At 41.2% G+C, this 14,201-nt stretch overlaps 1 pseudogene; it reads right to left on the reverse strand.

Annotated features, from left to right (window-relative positions):
* Positions 1 to 1,667: 1,667 nt before the first annotated feature.
* On the reverse strand, positions 1,668 to 1,763 carry LOC117201185 (uncharacterized; annotated as a pseudogene).
* Positions 1,764 to 14,201: the final 12,438 nt, after the last annotated feature.

Here is a 14,201-nt window from a genome sequence, read left to right on the forward strand (position 1 = left end):
ATGTATAGTTAGCCCAGTAATACAGAGAACAAAACAGACGCTCAGCAGACCTAACAGACCCCAGATAACAGAGCTGACTTCCTAGTCTAGAACTGTCTGATTCCAAAACCTGTACTGGGATTTTTTTTTTTTTAACTACATCAAGATTATGAATAAAGTAGCCAGCGAGTCTTTTTTAGTACAGTCATTTTAATCTTTACTGGGAAGAAAGGAAAAAATATAAAAATGTCAGCTATCTCCCTCCACTATTTGCTCCTAGCAAATAAGAAAGCAGATTTTAATAAGAGGTATTGGAGCTGACGTTTTGGAGACGGAGAGTACGTAGTTTTAGGAATGAGGACGGTACACATATCACTCACACACCGTCAAAGGCTTGGTAGCCTTCTTGTCTGGCTGTGCGGTTCTTCCAGGCACAAACACAAGTACTACTGTTTTCAAGACAACAAGCTAGCCTAGAGACAAGTGGCACCCAGGAAAAGTGAGACGTGCCTTGTACCTTTGTATATAGAGACACTCTATGGCACTAACACAGTTCTCTGCAGTAACAGAGGAGAGTTGGCAGCGTACAGGGTCCAAAAGAGCGGGCAACCCTCAAATCATAACTTTTGAACTTTGGAACGCAGGAATTCACTGGGATAATTTTGCATCTGATTAACTTTCCTAATTAGGCTTGCCGTAAACCAGCATGACCTGTTTAGCCTCTATCCCAGAATATATAAATCCCTCTTCAGATGTTCCCAGTAATTGGGGAGATGACCCCTGGTTGGCACCCTTTCCCACCTTTGTGTCAGTTGATCTGACTCATTGCCTTTCTCCTGAAAGCTACCTGCTTCACTACACCCCGCTACTCTCGACAGATGACCTTATTCTGACCCCACCAAGAAAATGGAGACATGCTGCCATGATTTCTCTCAACTTCCCTCACATCCATCTCTGAAAAAGAATATATAAGCAAACACATGTCAGTGCTTTCCTGGAAGCTCCCAATTTCAATAATTCTGTTTTGTTCTTCCAGTAAACTTCAGAAATAACTGGAAATGGCAATATTTTTGAATCCGAAGTAAATCTCTCTAGACTGCCTCTATTTGACCCCAAGTGACCCAAACTGCTCTGGTTCAGATATTTGGTTAAAAAAATATGAGCACTTGCCCCAGTTTATTCCTTTTCTTCCTGCTCAGAGGAAGAAGTGGTCCCCACTCCTTTCCAAATAAATCCTCCTCACGTGTCCTGGATCCAGTTCCCTTCTAGGAGGCAATGCTATTGCTTTTCCTCCCTCAACTTTCAAGCTCTTCTTTTTTACTGGTTTCTTCCGGTAACCTTCAAACATACTGTGAAATTTGGGCAAAATACATACCAAAATAAAAGCAAAGACAAAACAAGCCGAAAACTTCCCGGAACTCAACCTTGCCCTCAAGCTGCTCCCTGATTTCTTCTTCTCCTCAATTACTATTATTACCTTTATCTTTCCCTCATTACCCATCCTGCAGCAGTCTTGTTCTTGCTGTGGCTGTCTTTCCATTGAAAGCACACTTTGTAAGGAGGCCGATGACCTCCATCAAAACACCTTTTCACACTGTATTGCTATATTTCGATGTCTATTTTCTCCCGCTGGCCTGTTCTTTGAGATCCAGGAGACTTAACTAATTCTGTGTTCTAGCATTCAACACAGGGCCTAGCACATTGTAACTTCTCAACTAACATTTATATTAAACTGCTAAGAGCAGATACTACACTTGGTCTTAGCCAAAAGGCTGAGAAGCAATCAGCTAACATTTATAGAGAGAATGAGCTCTGCCCAATCCAATGGATCCTTTTCACTGCCACTCTAGCCGTCTTCTCAGATGCCTTTGGTGCCGCTCACTGGCCATTATCCTTCTTGAAATTCTCTCACCCTCTGGATTCTAGAATGCAACTTCTCTTTTCCTATTCTCACCTTAACCTGCTCCTGGAAGGAAAGGATGGGGTATTGTTCTTTCTTGTATCCCCAGTGTCTTACACGGGGGTCACAATAAATTGACCGGATTGGAATGGGTGAATTACACTGGATATGTAAGAATTTTCTGTACTCTGTTTTCATTCCAAGGAAGGTATTACCTAAATAGATTTTTTTTAAAATAATTTATTTATTTACTTATTTATTTTTGGCTGCGTTGGGTCTCCGTTGCAGCGTGCGGGCTTTCTCTAGTTGCGGTGAGCAGGGGCTACTCTTCGTTGCGGTGCGCGGGTTTCTCATTGCGGTGGCTTCTCTTGTTGCAGAGAACGGGTTCTAGGCTCATGGGCTTCAGTAGTTGTAGCATGTGGGCTTCAGTAGTTGTGGCTCGCGGGCTCTAGAGTGCAGGCTCAGTAGTTGTGGCGCATGGGCTTAGTTACTCCGTGTCATGTGGGATCTTCCCGGACCAGGGCTGGAACCCGTGTCCCCTGCATTGGCAGGTGGATTCTTAACCACTGTGCCACCAGGGAAGTCCCCCTAAATAGCTTTTTAATTCTGAGAAATCTCAGATCTCTCTAGTATGTGGTAGCTTGAACTCTGCCTTATTTATATCCATGGATCATAAGACTTCTACTGCAAATAAGTATGGAATACTATACTCTTTGTATTTAACCTTAACATTTTTTTTTGAAATAAGTAGCCTAGAGAAGTTTTAAATCTAATTTCAACTAAGAAATCTGATGGAAGGTCAAGTATGCCTGATCTCTTTTGCAAGAAGAAGCAATAAACGTGGCCAATGCTACCTGTAAGATGAGTGGTTAATATTAAGTTAAAAGCTAGATTTATGGCCCCAAAGACTATGGGATAGATTGATTACAAAAGCTGCCTCAATTATTTAATGCCTCCTGTAACCTTGCCCTTTGCAATGTGGTTTCTCACGGACATACGTCCACCCCCTTGAATCCTGACTGGCTTTATGACCTTCCTTATCCAACTGAATGTGGTGGCAGTGACTGCGTTCCAATTTCCAATTTCAGGGTAGGGCTCAAGAGGTCTGGCAGATTTCTACTTAACCTCTTAGAACTCCACTATCTCCATGTGAACAAAGCTGGGCTAGCCCATTGGAGAAGGAGAGATCACGTGAGGCAGGAATGAATCACTGCAGTGGAGACCACTCTAACTAGCCAGCCCCCAGATGACTGACTAGCTGACTGTAGACATATGAACTAGCCCAGAAAGATCAGCCCAGCAGCACCACCCAGGGGACCCACAGATTTATGAGCTAAATAAATGATTGCCATTGTAAGATACTCTATTTTGGGCCGGTTAGCATATCCAGACAAAGGAAAGGACTGAGTCAAAAATGTCTGATTGGTGTGTCTGACTATCTTAATGATGCAATGACAATTGTCTGACTGAGCTAATTAATTGGTTGTCTTGATTGATTTTTTTAAGAAACGGCTTTATTGAGAGGTAATTTATACACCATACAATTCATCTATTTAAAGTGTATAATTTGGGCTTCCCTGGTGGCGCAGTGGTTGGGAGTCCGCCTGCCGATGCAGCGGACACGGGTTCGTGCCCCGGTCCGGGAAGATCCCACGTGCCGCGGAGCGGCTGGGCCCGTGAGCCATGGCCACTGAGCATGCGCTTCCGGAGTCTGTGCTCCGCAATGGAAGAGGCCACAACAGTGAGAGGCCCGCGTACCGCTAAAATAAATAAATAAATAAATAAATAAAGTGTATAATTTAATTTTTTCTAGTGTATTCAGAATTGTATAATCATCACCAAATCAATTTTAGAATTTTTTTATAGCCCTGCAAAGAAACCCTGTACCTACTAGCAATCATTCCCAACTTCCCATAACTCCCTCCCCCCATCCCTAGGCAACCACTAACCTACTTCTATCTGTATAGATTTGACTGTTATGGAAATATTGTATAAATGGAATCATACAATAGGTGATCTTTTGTGACTTGTCACTTAGCATAATGTTTTCAAGGCTCCTCCATGCTATAGCACGTGTCAGCACTTCATTTCTTTTTATTACCAAATAATATTTCATTATATGGATATACCACATTTTATTCTATCTATCCATTCATCATTTGATGGATATTTGGATTGTTTCTACTTTTTGGCTATTATAATTAGCATTGCTGTGACCATTTGCATACAGTTTCTGTACGGACATATGCTTTCATTTCCTTTGTGTATGTAACTAGGAGTGGATTTGTTTGGTCATATTTTAACTCTATGATTAATCTTTTGAAGAACTGCTAGACTGTTTTCCACAGTGGCTACACTGCTTTTCTCTCCCACCAGCAGTGTGTGAAGGCTCACATTTATCCATATCCTCATCAACACTTGTTATTATCTATGTTCTTTTTTTTTAACATCTTTATTGGAGTATAATTGCTTTACAATGATGTGTTAGTTTCTGCTTTACAACAAAATGAATCAGTTATATATATACATATGTTCCCATATCTCTTCCCTCTTGCATCTCCCTCCCTCCCACCCTCCCTATCCCACCCCTCGAGGTGGTCACAAAGCACCGAGCTGATCTCCCTCTGCTATGCAGCTGCTTCCCACTAGCTATCTACCTTACGTTTGGTAGTGTATATATGTCCATGCCTCTCTCTCGCTTTGTCACAGCTTACCCTTCCCCCTCCCCATATCCTCAAGTCCATTCTCTAGTAGGTCTGTGTCTTTATTCCTGTCTTACCCCTAGGTTCTTCATGACATTTTTCCCTTAAATTCCATATATATGTGTTAGCATACGGTATCTGTCTCTCTCTTTCTGACTTCACTCTGTATGACAGACTCTAGGTCTATCCACCTCATTACAAATAGCTCAATTTCGTTTCTTTTTATGGCTGAGTAATATTCCATTGTATATATGTGCCAATCTTCTTTATCCATTCATCCGATGATGGACACTTAGGTTGTTTCCATCTCCAGGCTATTGTAAATAGAGCTGCAATGAACATTTGGGTACATGACTCTTTTTGAATTCTGGTTTACTCAGGGTACATGCCCAGTAGTGGGATTGCTGGGTCATATGGTAGTTCTATTTGTAGTTTTTTAAGGAACCTCCATACTGTTCTCCACAGTGGCTGTATCAATTTACATTCCCACCAACAATGCAAGAGGGTTCCCTTTTCTCCACACCCTCTCCAGCATTTATTGTTTCTAGATGTTTTGATGATGGCCATTCTGACCGGTGTGAGATGATATCTCATTGTAGTTTTGATTTGCATTTCTCTAATGATTAATGATGTTGAGCATTCTTTCATGTGTTTGTTGGCAGTCTGTATATCTTCTTTGGAGAAATGTCTATTTAGGTCTTCTGCCCATTTTTGGATTGGGTTGTTTGTTTTTTTGTTATTAAGCTGCATGAGCTGCTTATAAATTTGGAGATTAATCCTTTGTCAGTTGCTTCATTTGCAAATATTTTCTCCCATTCTGAGGGTTGCCTTTTGGTCTTGTTTATGGTTTCCTTTGCTGTGCAAAAGCCTTAAGTTTCATTAGGTCCCATTTGTTAATTTTTGTTTTTATTTCCATTTCTCTAGGAGGTGGGTCAAAAAGGATCTTGCTGTGATTTATGTCATAGAGTGCCCTGCCTATGTTTTCCACTAAGAGTTTGATATTTTCTGGCCTTACATTTAGGTCTTTAATCTATTTTGAGCTTATTTGTGTGTATGGTGTTAGGGAGTGATCTAATCTCATACTTTTACATGTACCTGTCCAGTTTTCCCAGCACCACTTATTGAAGAGGCTGTCCTTTCTCCACTGTACATTCCTGCCTCCTTTATCAAAGATAAGGTGACCATATGTGCTTGGGTTTATCTCTGGGCTTTCTATGCTGTTCCATTGATCTATCTTTCTGTTTTTGTGCCAGTACCATACTGTCTGGATGACTGTAGCTTTGTAGTATAGTCTGAAGTCAGGGAGCCTGATTCCTCCAGCTCCATTTTTCGTTCTCAAGATCTCTTTGGCTATTCGGGGTCTTTTGTGTTTCCATACAAATTGTGAAATATTTTGTTCTAGTTCTGTGAAAAATGCCAGTGGTAGTTTGATAGGGATTGCATTGAATCTGTAGATTGCTTTGGGTAGTAGAATCATTTTCACAATGTTGATTCTTCCAATCCAAGAACATGGTATATCTCTCCATCTATTTGTATCATCTTTAATTTCTTTCATCAGTGTCTTATAATTTTCTGCATACAGGTCTTTTGTCTCCTTAGGTAGGTTTATTCCTAGATATTTTATTCTTTTTGTTGCAGTGGTAAATGGGAGTGTTTTCTTGATTTCACTTTCGGATTTTTCATCATTAGTGTATAGGAACGCCAGAGATTTCTGTGCATTAATTTTGTATCCTGCTACTTTACCAAATTCATTGATTAGCTCTAGTAGTGTTCTGGTAGCATCTTTAGGATTCTCTATGTATAGTATCATGTCATCTGCAAACAGTGACAGCTTTACTTCTTCTTTTCCGATTTGGATTCCTTTTATTTCCTTTTCTTCTCTGATTGCTGTGGCTAAAACTTCCAAAACTGTTGAATAAGAGTGGTGAGAGTGGGCAACTTTGTCTTGTTCCTAATCTTAGTGGAAATGCTTTCAGTTTTTCACCATTGAGGATGATGTTGGCTGTGGTTTGTCATATATGGCCTTTATTATGTTGAGGAAAGTTCCCTCTATGCCTACTTTCTGCAGGGTTTTTATGATAAATGGGTGTTGAATTTTGTCAAAAGCTTTCTCTGCATCTATTGAGATGATCATATGGTTTTTCTCCTTCAATTTGTTAATATGGTGTATCACGTTGATTGATTGAAGAATCCTTGCATTCCTGGAATAATCCCCACTTGATCATGGTGTATGATCCGTTTAATGGGCTGTTGGATTCTGTTTGCTAGTATTTTGTTGAGGATTTTTGCATCTATGTTCATCAGTGATATTGGCCTGTAGTTTTCTTTCTTTGTGACATCCTTGTCTGGTTTTGGTATCAGGGTGATGGTGGCTTTGTAGAATGAGTTTGGGAGTGTTCCTCCCTCTGCTATATTTTGGAAGAGTTTGAGAAGGATAGGTGTTAGCTCTTCTTTAAATGTTTGATAGAATTCACCTGTGAAGCCATCTGGTCCTGGGCGTTTGTTTGTTGGAAGAATTTTAATCACAGTTTCAATTTCAGTGCTTGTGATTGGTCTGTTCATATTTTCTGTTTCTTCCTGATTCAGTCTTGGCTGGTTGTGCATTTCTAAGAATTTGTCCATTTCTTCCAGGTTGTCCATGTTATTGGCATAGAGTTTCTAGTAGTAATCTCTCACGATCTTTTGTATTTCTGCAGTGTCAGTTGTTACTTCTCCTTTTTCATTTCTAATTCTATTGAGTCTTCTCCCTTTTTTTCTTGATGAGTCTGTCTAATGGTTTATCAATTTTGTTTATCTTCTCAAAGAAACAGCTTTTAGTTTTATTGATCTTTGCTATCGTTTCCTTCATTTCTTTTTCATTTATTTCTGATCTGATTTTTATGATTTCTTTCCTTCTGCTACCTTTGGGGTTTTTTCGTTCTTCTTTCTCTAATTGCTTTAGGTGCAAGAGTAGGTTGTTTATTTGAGATGTTTCCTGTTTCTTAAGGTAGGATCGTATTGCTATAAACTTCCCTCTTAGAACTGCTTTTGCTGCATCCCATAGATTTTGGGTTGTCGTGTCTCCATTGTCATTTGTTTCTAGGTATTTTTAAATTTCCTCTTTGATTTCTTCAGTGATCACTTCGTTATTAAGTAGTGTATTGTTTAGCCTCCATGTATTTGTATTTTGTACAGTCTTTTCCTGTAATTGATATCTAGTTTAATAGCGTTATGGTCAGAAAAGATACTAGACACAATTTCAATTTTCTTAAATTTACTAAGGCTTGATTTGTGACCCAAGATATGATCTATCCTGGAGAATGTTCCATGAGCACTTGAGAAAAATGTGTATTCTGTTGTTTTTGGATAGAATGTCCTATAAATATCAATTAAATCCATCTTGTTTAATGTATCATTTAAAGCTTGTGTTTCCTTATTTATTTTCATTTTGGATGATCTGTCCATTGGTGAAAGTGAGGTGTTAAAGTCCCCTACTATGAATGTGTTACTGTCGATTTTCCCTTTTATGGCTGTTAGTATTTGCCTTATGTATTGAGGTGCTCTTATGTTGGGTGAATAAATATTTATAATTGTTATATCTTCTTCTTGGATTGATCCCTTGATCATTTTGTAGTGTCCTTCTTTGTCTCTTCTAATAGTCTTTATTTTAAAGCCTATTTTTTCTGATATGAGAATTGCTACTCCAGCTTTCTTTTGGTTTCCATTTGCATGAAATATCTTTTTCCATCCCATTACTTTCAGTCTGTGTGTGTCTCTAGGTCTGAGGTGGGTCTCTTGTAGACAGGAAATATATGGGTCATGTTTTTGTATCCATTCAGCCAATCTGTGTCTTTTGGTGGGAGCATTTAGTCCATTTACATTTAAGATAATTATCGATATGTATGTTTCTATTCCTATTTTCTTAATTGTTTTGGGTTCTTTATTGTAGGTCTTTTCCTTCTCTTGTGTTTCTTGCCTAGAGAAGGTGTTTTAGCAGTTGTTGTAAAGCTGGTTTGGTGGTGCTGAACTCTCTCAGCTTTTGCTTATCTGTAAAAGTTTTAATTTCTCCATCAAATCTTAATGAGATCCTTGCTGGGTAGAGTAATCTTGGCTGTAGGTTTTTCTCCTTCATCACTTTAAATATGTCCTGCCAGTCCCTTCTGGCTTGCAGAGTTTCTGCTGAAAGATCAGCTGTTAACCTTATGGGGATTCCCTTGTGTGTTATTTGTTGTTTTTCCCTTGCTGCTTTTAAAATGTTTTCTTTGTATTTAGTTTTTGACAGTTCGATTAATATGTGTCTTGGCGTATTTCTCCTTGGATTTATCCTGTATGGGACTCTCTGTGCTTCCTGGACTTGATTAACTATTTCCTTTCCCATATTAGGGAAGTTTTCAAGTACAATCTCTTCAAATATTTTCTCAGTCCCTTTCTTTTTCTCTTCTTCTTCTGGAACCCCTATAATTCTAATGTTGGTGCGTTTAATGTTGTCCCAGAGGTCTCTGAGACTGTCCTCAGTTCTTTTCATTCTTTTTTCTTTATTCTGCTCTGCAGTAGTTATTTCCACTATTTTATCTTCCAGGTTATTTATCCATTCTTCTGCCACAGTTATGCTGCTAGTGATCCCGTCTAGAGTATTTTTAATTTCATTTATTGTGTTGTTCATCATTGTTTGTTTGCTCTTTAGTTCTTCTAGGTCCTTGTTAAATGTTTCTTGCATTTTGTCTATTCTATTTCCAAGATTTTGGATCATCTTTACTATCATTATTCTGAATTCTTTTTCAGGTAGACTGCCTATTCCCTCTTCATTTGTTAGGTCTGGTGGGTTTTTATCTTGCTCCTTCATCTGCTGTGTGTTTTTCTGTCTTCTCATTTTGCTTATCTTACTGTGTTTGGGGTCTCCTTTTTGCAGGCTGCAGGTTCGTAGTTCCCGTTGTTTTTGGTGTCTGTCCCCAGTGGCTAAGGTTGGTTCAGTGGGTTGTATAGGTTTCCTGGTGGATGGGACTAGTGCCTGTGTTCTGGTGGATGAGGCTGGATCTTATCTTTCTGGTGGGCAGGTCCACGTCTGGTGGTGTGTTTTGGGGTGTCTGTGGACTTATTATGATTTTAGGCAGCCTCTCTGCTAATGGGTGTGGTTGTGTTCCTGTCTTGCTAGTTGTTTGGCATAGGATGTCCAGCACTGTAGCTTGCTGGTCGTTGAATGAAGCTGGGTGCTGGTGTTGAGATGGAGATCTCTGGGAGATTTTCACTGTTTGCTATTATGTGGAGCTGGGAGGTCTCTTGTGGACCAGTGTCCTAAAGTTGGCTCTCCCACTGCAGAGGCACAGCACTGACTCCTGGCTGCAGCACCAAGAGTCTTTCATCCACACGGCTCAGAATAAAAGGGAGAAAAATTAGAAAGAAATAATTAGTAGAAGTAGAAAGAAAGAAAGAAAGAAAGAAGGAAAGAAAGTAAGAAAGAAAGGAGGGAGAGAGGGAGGGATGGAGGAGGGAAGCAAGCGAGGAAGGAGGGAAGGAAGGAAAAAAGAAAGAAAGAAGATAAAGTAAAATAAAGTAAGATAAAATAGAATAAAGTTATTAAAATAAAAAAATAATTATTAAGAAAAAAAAATTTAAAAAACCCAAAAAAGAAAAAGACCTGACAGATAGAAACCTAGGACAAATGGTGGAAGCAAAGTTATACAGAAAAAATCTCACACAGAAGCATACACATACTCACAAAAAGAGGAAAAGGGGAAAAAATCATAAATCTTGCTCTCAAAGCCCACCTCCTTAATTGGGGATGGCTCGTTGTCTATTCATGTATTGCACAGATGCAGAGTACATCAAGTTGATTGTGGAGCGTTAATCCGCTGCTTCTGAGGCTGCGGGAGAGATTTCCCTTTGTCTTCTTTGTTCTCACAGCTCCCAGGGGCTCAGCTTTCGATTTGGCCCCGCCTCTGCGTGTAGGTCGCCCGAGGGCGTCTGTTCTTCGCTCAGACAGGACGGGGTTAAAGGAGCCGCTGATTCGCGGGCTCTGGCTCACTCAGGTTGGGGGGAGGGAGGGGCACGGAGTGCGGGGCGGGCCTGTGGCGGCAGAGGCCGGCGTGACGTTGCGCCGGCGTGACGTTGCACCAGCCTGAGGCGCGCCGCGCGTGCGTTCTCCCTGGGGAGTTGTCCGTGGATCAGAGGACCCAGGCAGTGGCGGGCCGCACAGGCTCCCCGGAAGGGGGGGTGTGGATAGTGACCGGTGCTCGCACACAGGCTTCTTGGTGGCGGCAGCAGCAGCCTTGGCGTCTCATGCCCGTCTCTGGGGTCCGCGCTTTTAGCCGCGGCTCGCGCCCGTCTCTGGAGCTCCTTCAAGCAGCGCTCTTAATCCCCTCTCCTCGCGCACCAGGAAACAAAGAGGGAAGAAAAAGTCTCCTGCCTCTTCGGCATGTCCAGACCTTTCCCCGGACTCCCTCCCGGCCAGCTGCGGCGCACCAGCCCCCGTCAGGCTGTGCTCACGCCGCCAACCCCAGTCCTCTCCTGGCGCTCCGACCGAAGCCCGAGCATCAAGTCCCAGCCCCGCCTGTCCCGGCGGGGGAGCAGAGAAGCCTCTCCGGCTGGTGAGTGCCGGTCGGCCCTGATCCTCTGTGAGGGAATCTCCCCGCTTTGCTCTCCACACCCCTGTTGCTGTGCTCTCCTCCGCGGCCCCGAAGCTTTTCCCCTCTGCCAACCACATTCTCCGCCTGCAAAGGGGCTCCTAGTGTGTGGAATTCTTTCCTCCTTCACAGCTGCCTCCCACTGGTGCCGTTCCGGTCCCGTCCCTATCCTTTTGTCTCTGTTTATTTTTTTTTTTCACCCTACCCAGGTATGTGGGGGGTGGTGCCTTTTGGGAGGTCTGAGGTCTTCTGCCAGCGTTCAGTAGGTGTTCTGTAGGAGTTGTTGCACGTGTAGATGTATTTCTGGAGTATTTGTGGGGAGGAAGGTGATCTCCGCGTCTTACTCTTCCGCCATCTTCCCGTTTTGCTGTACGCGGGCCTCTCACTGTTGTGGCCTCTCCCGTTGCGGAGCACAGGCTCCGGACGTGCAGGTCCAGCGGTCATGGTTCCGCGGCATGTGGGATCTTCCCGGACCGGGGCATGAACCCGTGTCCCCTGCATCGGCAGGTGGACTCTCAACCACTGCGCCACCAGGGAAGCCCTATCTATGTTCTTGATTATAGCTGTCCTAATGGTTATGAAGTGATATCTTATTATGGTTTTAATCAGCTATTCTCTGATTGCTAATGGTGTTATCTTTCCATTTGTTTATTGTGTCCATTTGTATTTCTTCTCTGGAGAAATGCCTGTTCAGATCCTTTGCCCACTTTCAGTTGGATTGTTTTTTTATTATTGAGCTATATCTTGATTAATGTTTTCCATGTGATTAATGTTTTCCAGTTGAAAAGCTAACATTTCAGTTGAAATTTAATTACCCAGTATCTTTAAGAATACCTTGATTTAGTTTTGTGGTTCCCAGTATGACTGACCATCAGATATATTTCGGGAGGCCTTTCAAAAACAGAACATCTTGGGTCCTACCCTTGGAAATTCCAATCTAGGAGGGATAGGGAAAGTTTAGGAATTTGTATTTAAACCAAATTATGCAGGAGATACTACTAATCAGCCAAATTTAGAATCCTTACCCTGGCTTATATATTCCTAGGTGAAGTAATGTTGAGAAATAAGGGAACTTACTTAGATATTTCAGGTCAATATCAGGGGAAAATAAAGGCTTCCAAATCTTGCACCTGGTGTATTCTTTTCAGCATGTAGGAAGGTTTAATAAACGCTGTGTTTGGATAGCAGCAATGGGTAAAGGATGTAAAGGTTCAGCTGTTAACACTTTATTAACTGCTTTTGAAAAGCACAGACTCTACCTTCTGTAGGTCATAACTCACAGGCCCCAGAGGATAAGCTAACAAGAACTTAAAGGAAAAAACAAGTACTTATTGTCCCCTGCTATGTTCAGTAGCAGTCGTCCGAATAGACCCCTAGCTGGGAGATGTGGAGGGGAGCAGTAATGCTAGATGGAAAGCGATGGAATGTTCTGGAGCATGTAAAGTCAAGGCACCAGTCAAGCACCATCAGCTTCCACATTCCATATTCATATTCTGGGAGGAAAGCTCTGTCAGAGTCCCTAAGTTCTAGAAGGGTTGAGAAGGACTCCAACTTTGGGGTTCGGTACCATTACTTGCAAGTAATAAATATGCTTATAATTTCCACTTTGCAAAAATTCTTTTCAAAGGTATTTGTAGCAAAGTTAATTATGTAGTGAGTTCCTTTAAAAGCAGGCTTTAAATTTGTATGTAAGCTGTGGTTATAATCTGTTTAATAAGGATAGAAAAAAGCCTAGAAGGAAGTAAACCTTTTGGTTTAACAATCTGTACATTCCAGTTTCCCCCAAATGAATATAAACTGTATTTTTTAATTAGCAAATTTCTCTTTTGAGGTAGGTAATACATTTAGATTTAAGCGCACAGAATCATAAACCAGCCTGCCTGGATTTAAATTCTATCTCTGCTTATTATCTGTGTGCAACTGGGAAAATTAGTACCCTCTTCTGTGTCTTAGTCTCATCATTCTTAAAATGAGCATAATAGTAGGACATTCTTTGTAGAGATGATATGAGGACTGAATGAGTTAAACTATTTAAAGTGTTTCCCACATGCACCTGGCATTTAGTAGATACTATAGAAGTGTTTGATGTTATTATTGTGATGGTTTTAACTTTGTTGATTTTGGACTGATTCATTCATTTATTCATTCAGATATTCATTGAGCATCTTCCATGTGTCAAGGCCCATGCTACTAGGCATTAATAGTACAGAGATAAGAAGGTAGGGGTCCTTGTTACCAAGCTCATGGATGTTCCAATAGAAAACCACTATCATATTCTCCTTCACTTTGGTGGCGTGTTCACAGCTCCAGGCATGACAAGTCTCGAGGACCCACAGGGCTTGGGTTGTGCCCATTTTCTGAATACCACTTTCTTCTGTTTCTATTCCCCATTGTTCGCTTACATTAGTGCCTTCCATTCATTGTTTGCTTATCACATGGCATGCCATGCACCATGCTGAGTGTTTTCCAGGCATCATGGTATTTACGACTTACCTTTGCCCTTTAGGGTTCGTTTTGTGACTTCCAAATGAGGAAATGAGGAAAACACATTTCTGAAAAGTCAAGTCATTTGGCTGTCATTTGCTACTAACTGGGATCCCAAAGCAGATGCTTTGAATGACTACATGATTTTTCCTAAGTTCCAGTTTATTGGAACAAGCATTTTCATCAACCCCTCCAGCCATATTCTCTAGTGGATGTGCTATTGAGTTTTGTATGGAACTCAGCTTGGAAAGGAGGATGTGAAGTTTGAGGCAATGTCTGAGTCAGAAGAAAGCACTCACCAAATGACCCCTGAGGTTGCAGTCTCAGACATGGAGTTAAAATTCTCCACTCACAGAATCAATTCTTGATAAACCACAGTCTTACTTCTTTCAAACCCTTCCCATCCCTTAAACTCCAAAGTAATAAACCATTCAGATAAAACCCAGTATTCTTCAAGGAAGAAGACAGAACATTCCTTTTTTTTTTTTTTAAGAAGATGTTGGGGGTAGGAGTTTAGTAATTTATTTATTTATTTTT

This window comes from Orcinus orca, chromosome 11 (genome assembly GCF_937001465.1).
Source record: "Orcinus orca chromosome 11, mOrcOrc1.1, whole genome shotgun sequence".
Lineage (NCBI taxonomy): Eukaryota > Metazoa > Chordata > Mammalia > Artiodactyla > Delphinidae > Orcinus > Orcinus orca.